This window comes from Rhynchophorus ferrugineus, unplaced genomic scaffold, assembly GCF_030347505.1.
Source record: "Rhynchophorus ferrugineus isolate W39M unplaced genomic scaffold, kcgeb_rfMv2 rfM9, whole genome shotgun sequence".
In the NCBI taxonomy this organism is placed as follows: Eukaryota; Metazoa; Arthropoda; class Insecta; order Coleoptera; family Curculionidae; genus Rhynchophorus; species Rhynchophorus ferrugineus.
Window position 1 is genome coordinate 36,870,992 of NW_027472588.1, and position 12,219 is coordinate 36,883,210.

Here is a 12,219-nt window from a genome sequence, read left to right on the forward strand (position 1 = left end):
TCGGGCTGTTTTTTCGTTAATATACGCATTATAGAGAGCTTGCTCATTTTGCGTTCTCTTATGGTTTTCTTGACAAAAGATTTGATTCTGTTGTGCCAGATAAGCTTCACCTGACGTTGAGGATTGTGTTTCCATCTCATTTAGTCTCTGGTTCTCTCTATTAATCATTTTTATTTAATGAATAGTTTAATTCACGTTTTTACAAAAATTTCAGTACCGGTATTTGTTTCAGAACCGTTATAACGCCGCATTTGTGGTACAGATGATGCACCTCCGACCCTTAACAGCCCCCAAAATTTTACCTTTGTTACTTTATTGCAGTGACCATCGTTTTAAACACATTTTCACTAAACATTTAACGCGCAGTTTTAACACTCACTTTTCAATTGACCCGTTATAGACCGGTAGATATTAATCACCGCGTTTCTCCTGCGCGACAAGACTTATTGAACAACAAACACTAAATGTATTCGAGAGATGCGCCGCGTTCAAGCCAAATAAAATTAAATCTACGGTCAGAGTGACCCCCGTAAACCTTTCATCCCCCCTTCCCTATGCCGCCGCCGCGGCCGATCTACCTCCCCCGCCTCCTCTGACGCCCCGCGTCCTCCGATTCCCGGCAACTAAACAGTGCAACTGAATATCGGGCACGGAGGCTGCCAAAATCGATAGGGTTTGTTTTCGCGGCGGGGGTGAAGGACTGCAATAAGGGCGGAAGAGCGAGGAGAGGTCGAAAGGGTCATGGGGGGAGAGTATTGCGTATGGTACGCCGTGTTACGATTTGAAGCGCGTACGAAAAAAACGTTTTACACATGAACGTGGTGCGGAGACGGAATCGAGGGCGAACCGTTTGGTCAATAGGGGCGTCGGGAACGTCCGGTGGCCGGTCTTAGCGCGACGCTCGCTTGTTTTTGTTTATGTCATTTGTTTGTTTGTGGTGGCCGATGACGTTACCGATGGGTGAGTACCTCGTAGTATTGTTTGAAGATGTGTCGTTTTAATATCTACCCGGTATCTCACCGTGCCAGTACATCCGTAAATATAACAAAACCCTTTCTTATGATATTAATTACTGAGTTATTGATTAAACACTGATCAAATACTACGTATCTCCTACATTTTCGTAACTCTTTAGGTATATTCAGGTTATTTCGTCTTTACAAGTCATTCGCAGTTGTATTTTTACGTTTTCATTCCATATTATCCAAACTTAACCCATTCCTAGTTGCTTTTGACTAAGACAAATAATGTTAATCTAAGACAATTATAATAAATATTTTAAATATTTCTCATTTTACTTAACATCTTTTAAGTTATAGTGATAATTATTATACAAATTGATATAATTATTAAATTGTACTGTTTATTATATTATATACTATCTTCTACATTTTGGTCACTTATTAGGTACATTCAGGTTATTTTCGTCTTTACAAGTCATTCGCAGTTGTATTTTTACATTTTCATTCCATATTATCCAACCTTAACCCATTCCTAGTGGCTTTTGACTAAGACAAATAATATTAATCTAAGACAATTATAATAAATATTTTAAATATTTCTCATTTTACTTAACATCTTTTAAGTTATAGTGATAATTATTATACAAATTGATATAATTATTAAATTGTATTGTTTATTATATTATATACTATCTTCTACATTTTGGTCACTTATTAGGTACATTCAGGTTATTTCGTCTTTACAAGTCATTCGCAGTTGTATTTTTACATTTTCATTCCATATTATCCAACCTTAACCCATTCCTAGTGGCTTTTGACTAAGACAAATAATATTAATCTAAGACAATTATAATAAATATTTTAAATATTTCTCAGTTTACTTAACATCTTTTAAGTTATAGTGATAATTATTATACAAATTGATATAATTATTAAATTGTATTGTTTATTATATTATATACTATCTTCTACATTTTGGTCACTTATTAGGTACATTCAGGTTATTTCGTCTTTACAAGTCATTCGCAGTTGTATTTTTACATTTTCATTCCATATTATCCAAACTTAACCCATTCCTAGTTGCTTTTGACTAAGACAAATAATGTTAATCTAAGACAATTATAATAAATATTTTAAATATTTCTCATTTTACTTAACATCTTTTAAGTTATAGTGATAATTATTATACAAATTGATATAATTATTAAATTGTATTGTTTATTATATTATATACTATCTTCTACATTTTGGTCACTTATTGGGTATATTCAGGTTATTTTCGTCTTTACAAGTCATTCGCAGTTGTATTTTTGCATTTTTGTAACATATTATTGAATCTTAACCCATTACCATTTGTTTATGACTAAGACAAATAATGTTAATCTAAGAAAATTACAATAAATATTTTAATTCTTTACTAACTTTATTTAAGATCCTTTAGGATATAGTGAAAGTTATTAAACAAATTGATATAATTATTAAATTAATATTTTCTATTATTTTATCATTTCTTATCATTTTATTTTTTCATATATTTCGTTATAATTTAACGCAATTATTTATTATATTGTTATTAATATTGTGTATCACTTTCCTAAAGATTTAGTGTGTTCATCCCCTTGTGTCGCTTATATAATAAATAAACATTACAATTACATTATAACTATTACATTTTTTCATTAATTTATTAGCCGTATATATAATTTTATATTATTAACTGATGGTAAATATCTTCATTTCAAGTTTCCTCTTATGTTTTATTATCTCCTTTTCATCTATACCATTATAATTTAAGGCGTTTATTTATTATATTGTTGTTTATAAATATTGTGTAAGTAAGTAAGTAAATCTATAAATATTGCAAAGCTCTTGTTAATAACATTAATTACATGATATTAATTACGTTTGCTTAAACATTAAATATTTTAAATTAAATATTTTAGATATTGTATAAGATTATAATAAGTTATTTGATAATATAAGTTATTATAAGGTATATGGTTAAAGGCATATATCACATATATTTTTCTATAATTGATTTTTTGGCAGGTTATACTTTATATAATAGTTTATCGAAATTTGTAAAATAAAAAAAATTATACAACAGATACAGTAATACCTAAAACACAAAATAAAGACCAATTTTAATTTACTTAAAAATATCACTAAAATCATAACTCATATATATATATATATATATATATATATATATATATATATATATATATATATATATATATATATATTAAAATAGAAAGAATTAATCAAAGCGGAGAGATCCATATAATAACTAAATAAATATCGAAAACTAGGTAATATTCCAGGATAGTTTCAGTTATATTTATAGGATTGAATACATTGAATTAATTTGTGACTTTTATAAATAGTATTTAGAGACACTAAGTATGAGGTTACTGATATTTTAGGTTGTACCACTTAGAATAAACGTTACGTAGATTATATTCTAATAGTGTAAATCAAGTTTAAGTAAAAGAACACACACAAAAATACGAATTTAATGTACGACATGAAGCGATGATCTTATATTGGATTAGTACATAACATTATATTTTTGTTCACATCGACAAGAACATTTTCAATCGCTGTATAAAAAAATTTAACTCAAACATTGTTAATAAGTAATTAATATTCCATAAAATTTTATAATATTTAAAATGTATGTATAAATAAATTGTAAAGAAAACACATAATGACATTGTCTGTTCATAAAACGGTCAACTCATATCTACATTTATAACGCAATGTTGCCACATCAACTCTGAGTTTTAGCTCATTGTGCAATTCAACAATAATTTATTTTAATATTATTGTACATCTAATGCATATATTATCGAAGGACTTAAACTACAGTTAATTAAAGACAAAATAGTTTGTAGGTTAGGGTTGTTTTAATATATTTATATTTAACTCTTTTCCCCTCTATCTGTGAACTAAAGTTCTAGGCGAGTTATGTACTGGTATCCTCTGGAGGTCTAGGCAAGTAATGTATTTTATTTTCATTGGGGGTCATAATTAACGTATTTATCTTTAGCTCATGTTCCTTTCGTTGATCTGTTTATATCTCATGAGGTTTCCTTGTCAAGTCATTTTGATATGAATACAAAATCTTCTTATGTTTTTCCGATACTATCTCTGTACATTTCTTTTACTAAATCATACAGATTTCTTCTACATATTTTGATTTAATAACTGCATTTGCTTTAAGTACCCGTTCCAAAGGCTCATGCATATTCTGAACCATTACATACATAACAGATCAACTGAAAAGTCTCCGGGCTACCATAGTAAAATATATATTTTTGGCAAAATTAGTTTGTTTTATTCAACATAATTCCCTTCAAGGGTGATACACTGATTATAGCGATCCTCCAACTTTTCGATACCAATTTTGTAGTTCGATTTGACCTTTGCTTCAAAATAGGCCTCACTTTCGTTGATCACCTCTTCATTCCACGAAAATTTCCTCCCTGCGAGTATTCTTTTGAGATCTGAGAACAGTAAATAGTCTCTGGGTTCCAGAGCTGGAGAATACGGTGGAATCAGGAAGCAATTCGAAACCCAATTCATGGATTTTTGACACTGTGCATTGTATTGGTGAAGCAGCAATTTCTTTTTCTTCAATTGCGGCCGTTCTTCGGCGATTTCGTCCTTCAAACGGTAAAATAACGCTATGTAGTAGTCGCTGTTGATGGTCCTTCCTTTTGCAAGTAGTCAATGAAAATTATTTCATGCGCATCCCAAAATACAGACGCCATAAACTTACCAGCCGATTACTTACCACTCGGATGACTGTCGATTGGACTTTGGAGTGAAATGATGGAGCCATGTTTCATCCATTGTCACATATCGATGCAAAAACTCGGGTTTATTACGCTGACCATCTTCAAACACTGCTCCGAATCATTAACTCGTCGTTGTTTTTGGTCAAAAGCGAGCTCGCGCGGTACCCACTTTGGCCGCCCACTGCGTTCACCGTCTTCCGTGCTCATTTCACCACGTCTAAACTTAACATACCAATCCTTGATGGTTGATTTTCCTGAGGTAGTGTCCGAAAACTCGGCATCAAGCCAAGTTTTTGCTTCAACTGTATTTTATCCCTTCAAAAGCAATATTTTATTAACACGCGAAATTCCTTTTTATCAATTTTTTTCACAATAACAAAAGTTGCTTCACTCAAAATGCTATAATTTACAGACTAATGATCCGAGAACTGTCAAATTTATACATCCATCTTTTGAGGGTTAGAGCTAACTAAAAACCATATGGATTTAATTCTAGTAACATCATCTATATGTCAGGCCGGGGACTTTTTAATTGACCTGTTATCTAGTTACACAAATCTTACACATAATATGATTTTCTACAATTCTCCTCTATTAATTATATACACATACATTTAGTTGTTTTGGTTTTTTATCACTCTATCTTGGTAGTTGTGAGCACTGAGACATAAACCCACATCAGTTTAGGATAGAATAATTCAGTACCTTTCACTATCAGGATCAGTGTTCAAGTCATTGACTAAATTATTAATTCTAATATTTCAAACCTTTGTCCAAGATTCCAGCATTTGTCAATTTCTAATTCTACGTGAAGTTAATTCAAACCGAAGATATTTCTACACTGCATAGTCCCCTCGACCAGCATATCAAAGGAAAATTATATTATAATTGCCTATTAAAACATAAAACAAAAATCAGATCCTTCCATTCCGGATACCGTTATTCAATATTTATTATTATCCGAACGTATCGATAACACCTTGAAATTCGACAATAGACCGTTTCTGCAATCGACCAAACAAAAATAAAAATCGTTATTGGTTTATTTATTCGAACGAACAAAATAAGAAGACAATTTAAATTGCGACGAAAGCAATAATAACAATGAGGCGGTTCTCATTGAAGATAATGAGAAATGGCGAATTTCGGAATCGGCAGCCGGTTAGTTGTAATAATTGACCGAAAGGAAACCCCAAGGAACAAAACTGGTTAATATTAAATCATGTCTTTACCACATTCCGATTTTGTTTATTTCGACATAGCAATAATAAACGGGAAGGCGTTCGAAATAGCGTTAAATTATTACTTAGACGCTTTCATATCAACAATTAACCAGGAGATATGAGATTATTACGGTGTTTTTTCTTTCAGCGTAAATAGCCATGATAATCAATTACGATTCGATGAATTAATAACCAATGAACTTTAAATTGCTTGAAAACGAAATTTCTCTACTGAAAAATAAAATATAACAATAATAAATAAATATACTAGTACGGAAATTATTGGGTTCTTGCGTGTATTCTGATCATTGAGAAGAATTGATACAGTATATATTAATTAAATATATATTTAGCATCACTTTCTACAACTTTTTCTTATCCTTCTGACGACCTGGCAGTACAATGTCGAAGTACGGAAGTCTCTAGTACGGAAACTATTGGGTTCTTGCATGTATTCTGATCATTGAGCAAAATTGGTACAAAATGTATTAATTAAATATATACTTAGCATCACTTTCTACAACATTTTACCATACTTCTTACGACCTGACAGTACAGTGTCCAAATATACTAGTACAGAAAATATTGGGCTCTTGCATGTAGTCTGATCATTGACAAAAATTGATACAATATGTATTAATTAAATATACCTTTAGCATCATTTCCTACAACTTTTTCTGATGCTTCTAAACAGTTGGCTTACAATATTGAATAAATGATGTTGGTTTCATGGCGATCTAACCATCGATCAATTTTCGCGATATTTCACTATTTCAAAATGGCAACCTTCATGCCAAACCTTATCCAAGGCTTGTGCTATATCTAAGAATATAGTTGAGCATACTTTTTTACTTTCGTAGGCTTTTTCAATAATATCTGTTATTCTGTGGACCTGGTCAATCGTTGAATACTTTTTAATAAACCTGAACTGGTGTGTTGGTATTAGGATTTCTTCTCTCTATGATCCGCTTTATTCTTTCCAAAAGTAGTTTTTCAAAAACCTTAGATATTACTGGCAGCTGTGATATAGGTCTATAGGCTTTTATTTCGTTTGATGACTTCTCAGGTTTTGGGATCATTATAATTTCCGCCATCTTCCAAATGCCTGGGACATGTTTTAATCTAAATGCTGTATTGATCAAGTTGTTGAGTTTTATAATTCCCTTTCTTGGTAGTTTTTTCAGTAATTCACCTGTTATTAAATCGTAGCCTGGTGATTTCCTGGGTTTAATGTCAGTTTTAATAATTTTTATTAGCTCTTTCAGCTTCTATGTCCGGAATATTATATCCTGTATTAATTTCGTTTGGTTTGAAAGTTTTTTCTAGATATTCAACAAATGCTTCTGCTTTTTGGTGATTGTCACGTGCCCAATTCCCACATAGGTCTCTTATAGGTGGACTTGTAGTTGGAAGACCCACTGACAGTGCAGAAGATTGCATTGGGGCAGGGGCTGGGATATTGGCGGGAGTCGCCCGGTTGGAGGAGGCCAGCTTTTGAGCTAACCTCTTTCCTCCCCATGCAGAGTTTGTGTTGCCGGAGGCTTATCTAGATTGGATTGGTCTAAGATTCCTGGGAGCAGGTTTTATAGGTGGACTGTATAGACATGAGCTCTTTAGATATTTCGTGGTTTTCCATAGTGAATAATCTCTCGAATAATAATCTACTAAATTTCTCAGATATTCATTTATGGTTGTGTTTATAATTTCCAGTATTTCCCTTTTCAGCCTTTAAGTTATATTATTTAAAATATTTTTATTTTCAGGTGTTGAATAAGCGATTGTTCTACCTAGTAAAGAATCTAAACCAAAACAAAATAGTAGTCAGGTTTAAGAAAATGTAAAGAAACAAATTTCGGCATTACCAATCTCATAGACCGCCGAAAACCAATGCATGAAGTCTCATCATAAATAAGATCCGTAAATCATTCACAGTCATCCTCAGCCATAGTAAATTAGCACAGATACTTTTCAACCAATGTTATATTTCCTATATTATTCTTAGGAAATGATATAATACAATCCACATTAATATCACTAACCATCATTAGCACTTTGTCGTTACTACATCAGCTATTTACGGCACATACAGAAACCGAAAAAAAAAGACAATCGATGATACGTCCACGGCAAACTTTGCATGTGAAAAATATTCTCAGGGATTTGACATGTTAGTGCCCATTTAATATTTGACTCACACAAAATCATTTCCGAGAAAGAACAGGCGTTTTTATATTTATACATTTCGATATATTAATTTTTTTTTCAATCATTGATGGTAATATCGAATCGAAGTTGTTGTACGTGTCATTCGTTATTTTAATCAAATATGAGACAAATAATACAAAGCGCAGAGATATTTCTGTGTAATATAGTTGTAAGAACAGATTTTTTTAGAGGGCGTTAGGTTCGTGAGACCCTCTAACCCTGCGAGCCAATTTAGTTATCAGCCCTCTTTCCTTTTATCCCCTTTTTTAACAGCTATGCATATATATCTTCGTATTTGTTGGGTGTTACCAAGAAACCCTTCAATTAGTTCGATAATGTGCGTTAAAAATAACCACGAAAACTGAACGTTCTCTTTATTTTTCTTTATCATCGAAATATCCGTTAAATAATCTCTATGGGAATATCATTTATTTTAATTACGATTAGTAAACGGATTTGATTTATTGATCCAACAAATCTGTTGATATATTATACCATTTCATATCATATTATACAGAGTGAAACAAAGGCTCTATAACATTACAAATTATCTTAAATAATATATTTTTTATTATTTAATTATTACATCGTTACTAGTCGTTTCCGACCCACAAATTGTCTTTATTATAACATAAACCTAGGTATATAACAAGGAAGACCCATCGGTCCTATCTCACTCTCTGGTGAAATAATGTTTATACATGTCACTGCTGTATTTTTTATTATATGCGCACCTCAGTACACAACACTATACAAGATCAGATGGTTTGATTATTTTGAATCTGTGCTCTGCTCTGGTGGTATCCAAAAGTTGCAATACTTCTATATTCTCATCAGAATGGAGTATTTCCTCGTGCCCCCTTATAATTCTTTTAATTTCTTGGCTGACTGATATGAAGGTCTCGATGTAGGTAGTCAGTCCTGTAGTATTTGGGTGCACCCACAATACTTATCAGGACATTATTCTGAAAAATTTGTATTTTATTTATGTTACTCTTTGCAGAACATCCCCATAATTGATCTCCGTATGCCTATATAGGTTTCACTTATATAATAGCGATTTATTATGTACTGATAAATGTGATTTTCTTCCAATTAGTAAATACATTTTCCTAAATTTCAATTCCAGTTTATTTCTTTTCTTCTTTATATGTTCCTTCCTGCGAAGTTTTGCATCAAGATTCATTCCGAGATATTTAGCGTTGTTACTATATGGGATGAGAGTATTATTTAATGTTATTAGTGCTTGTACGGTCTGATTGTAGGTGAACTGCACATGCACAGATTTACTTTCATTAATGTTTAGTTTCTAAGCTTGTGTCCAATTATTTATGCTGTCATTTGCCTGTTGTAATTTTCATGTGGCTTCTTCACTAATGTTTCTGACAGCTATAATCGCAGTTATCATCAGAAAAAGTAGCCATCGGAATATTATCCATTTGTGGTATATCACAAGTGTAGGATAGATAAAGCATTGGCATTAGTGTAAAATATAGCTATAAGTTATTATAATTTTATAATTGAGGAATACACATTGATCTATTTTTTCGCACTCGTCTTGGTTGTGAATTAGTCAAATTAGTACAAATGAAATGTAGTAATAAATTAATATGTAATTAAGATTATACTTAAGTACTTAATTGAAGCTTGATGTCAGTAGAATAAAATCAGTCTGTCAGATCATAACACTGCATACTTAATGATCGGTAATGTCTTTCCGGTACGCCTGGTATATAGCTATGAAACCTGTATGTACGTTGATATTGGATTTTTTATTAAAACAAATTGTATATAAACCGTCGCTACATTGCATCGACGAAAAAAAGTAAAAAACAAAAAAAATCTCCCGCTTTCTGGCAAAAGTGGGTTAGTGTAAGACTTCGCAAAGCTCGCCACCACCGCCACCACCACCGCCACCGACGAAAAAGCCCGTAAACAACGCCGACGTCGGGGTGCTAACCATCCGGAATGCATCGGATGGCGCGCCACCCCCTCGACCCCGATCCTTACCCCCCGCGACGCCTCGCCCCCCCTCGACCACTTCTCTTTTCTCTCATTCTTGTCCGTTTCGGCGAACACCACCGGCGGCAGCAGCGGCAGCAGCCATGATGCTTCGTAGGTTAGAGCGGACCGAAGAGTCAGATTCGTAGTAGGCGGCGAACGCGATAGGTTCACGCGCAAAACGCAAGACGAACGGCAGCCCGTCGACGTCGTCGCTCACGACCGCCGATTGTTTCAACAATTGCAACTCGACGTCAGGACGGAGAACCGGCGGGTGACTTGATTCGGCGACCAGTATAGTGCACTTCGACGCGATTTTTTTTTGAGCGATTATAAATTTTTTCAAGATTTTTGGTGTTAAGCGCGGTGGGATTTTTATCTAAAGGACTGGAGCATAGAGGAAGTGCATTATTTTGTGTGTTTTTTGAGTTGATTTTCGCCGATTGAGACGTGAGTACATTTTATGTTTGTATTTTATATGTTGGGATTGTTAGGAAGGTGATGTGGTGGGAAGAACCTACCTCAACAACATTTTCCCGATATTTATATTCTGTCGGGGAGGGAAAAAAAGCGCGCAGTTATTTTTTTTTTCACGCACACTTCGATGAAAATGCATCGGGGCCGACCATCGCGGTATTGATTTTGCAATTATCGGTAACCAATCACATTGGGCATTTTTCCTTTCCTTTTCTTGCGCGGTAGTTTTTTTTTAAATCGACAGCGAACGAATGGGGGGGGGAGGGGTGCCGCCGTGTGCCGAGGGGGCGGCAGCGGGGAAGGGGGGACACGGGGCAGGGTGACCGCTCGTATCTGTCTATTTTTGCGCATATCCCGAATTTTTGCCTGTGCGCGCCATTGTCCACTTCACTAATTTTTAGTGCTGTATTGATTTTATTTATTTTAACGCAGCCACGAACCGAGCGGCAATGGTATAAGGGAAGGAACCCTCCGAGGTTTCCGCGTTTACTTCGGCCGGGACGCCTTCCTACCGGGGCTATTGCATTCTTCGCCGTTTCATTCGGACCGTCTCGTTTATTTTTATTCTTCCGCGGCGTCGTGCTCGTTGTTTGTTGTTATTTTGTTTTTTTTTTGCGATCTCGCGGCGGTGGGTTTGTTGTGATTTTTCGCTAGATTCACGTAAGATTATGTTAAGATTTTTAGTAAACATTAAATGCCTTTTCATGCAGATTTTTTATTATACAGCATTTTATAATTAAATTTTTGGATTCATCTTTTAGTTTATGAATATATGTTTACATTCAATAAGTAAATATTTTATTCAATTGATAAATGTAAGGACTTAAAGGTAAATAAATATCGTATTATATTTCCTATTTAATTATATTAGTATCTTTTTCGTCAAATTATATATTTCAGAATTTTTAACAAAAACTATTTTATAATAATATAATTAATATAAAGGAAATACAAATAAATACAGAACTACTTTTATGCATTACTATATTCTTTTAAAAACATGTGTGTTACTTGAAATCATTTTAAAATTTTGTTTAAAGATAATTAGGAAACATAAAATGATTTTTCAAGTAGGTTCATTATTATTTCAGCGCTTTTTAAAAAACTGTATATGCTATGATTCACTGCTTTAAAAGCTTACTCCTTAAGATTCATGACAACTGCGCTAATTTTCTCTAGATTCGTGGAAGATTGTTTTCAGTTTTTTAGTAAACATTAAATGCTTTTTCGTGCAGATTCTTTATTATACAGCATTTTATAATTCAATTTTTGGACTGATCTTATAGTTTATGAATGTATGTTTATATTCAATAAGTAAATATTGTATTCAATTAATAAATGTACTTAAAGGTAAATAAATATCGTATTATATTTCTTATTTAATTTTAATAGTATCTTTTTCGTCAAAACATATTTCAGAAATTTGAACAAAAACTATTTTATAATATAATTAATATAAAAGAAATACAAATAAATACAGAACTACTTTTATGCATTACTATATTTTTTTAAAAACATGTGTGTTACTTGAAATCATTTTAAAATTTT

General features: G+C 32.8%; 1 protein-coding gene across 3 annotated transcripts in view; it reads left to right on the plus strand.

Moving 5' to 3' along the window:
- Positions 1 to 10,248: 10,248 nt before the first annotated feature.
- Positions 10,249 to 12,219, plus strand: part of ab (BTB/POZ-zinc finger protein abrupt) — a 108,760-nt gene continuing 106,789 nt past the window's right edge. For 2 of the 3 annotated variants that reach the window (XM_076414779.1, XM_076414781.1), the window contains exon 1: positions 10,249 to 10,644. The gene's annotated coding sequence lies outside the window, so the exon portion shown is untranslated. Of the gene's footprint in view, positions 10,645 to 11,060; positions 11,332 to 12,219 lie in introns of those variants that run through there. The other variant, XM_076414780.1, reaches the window with a different exon arrangement.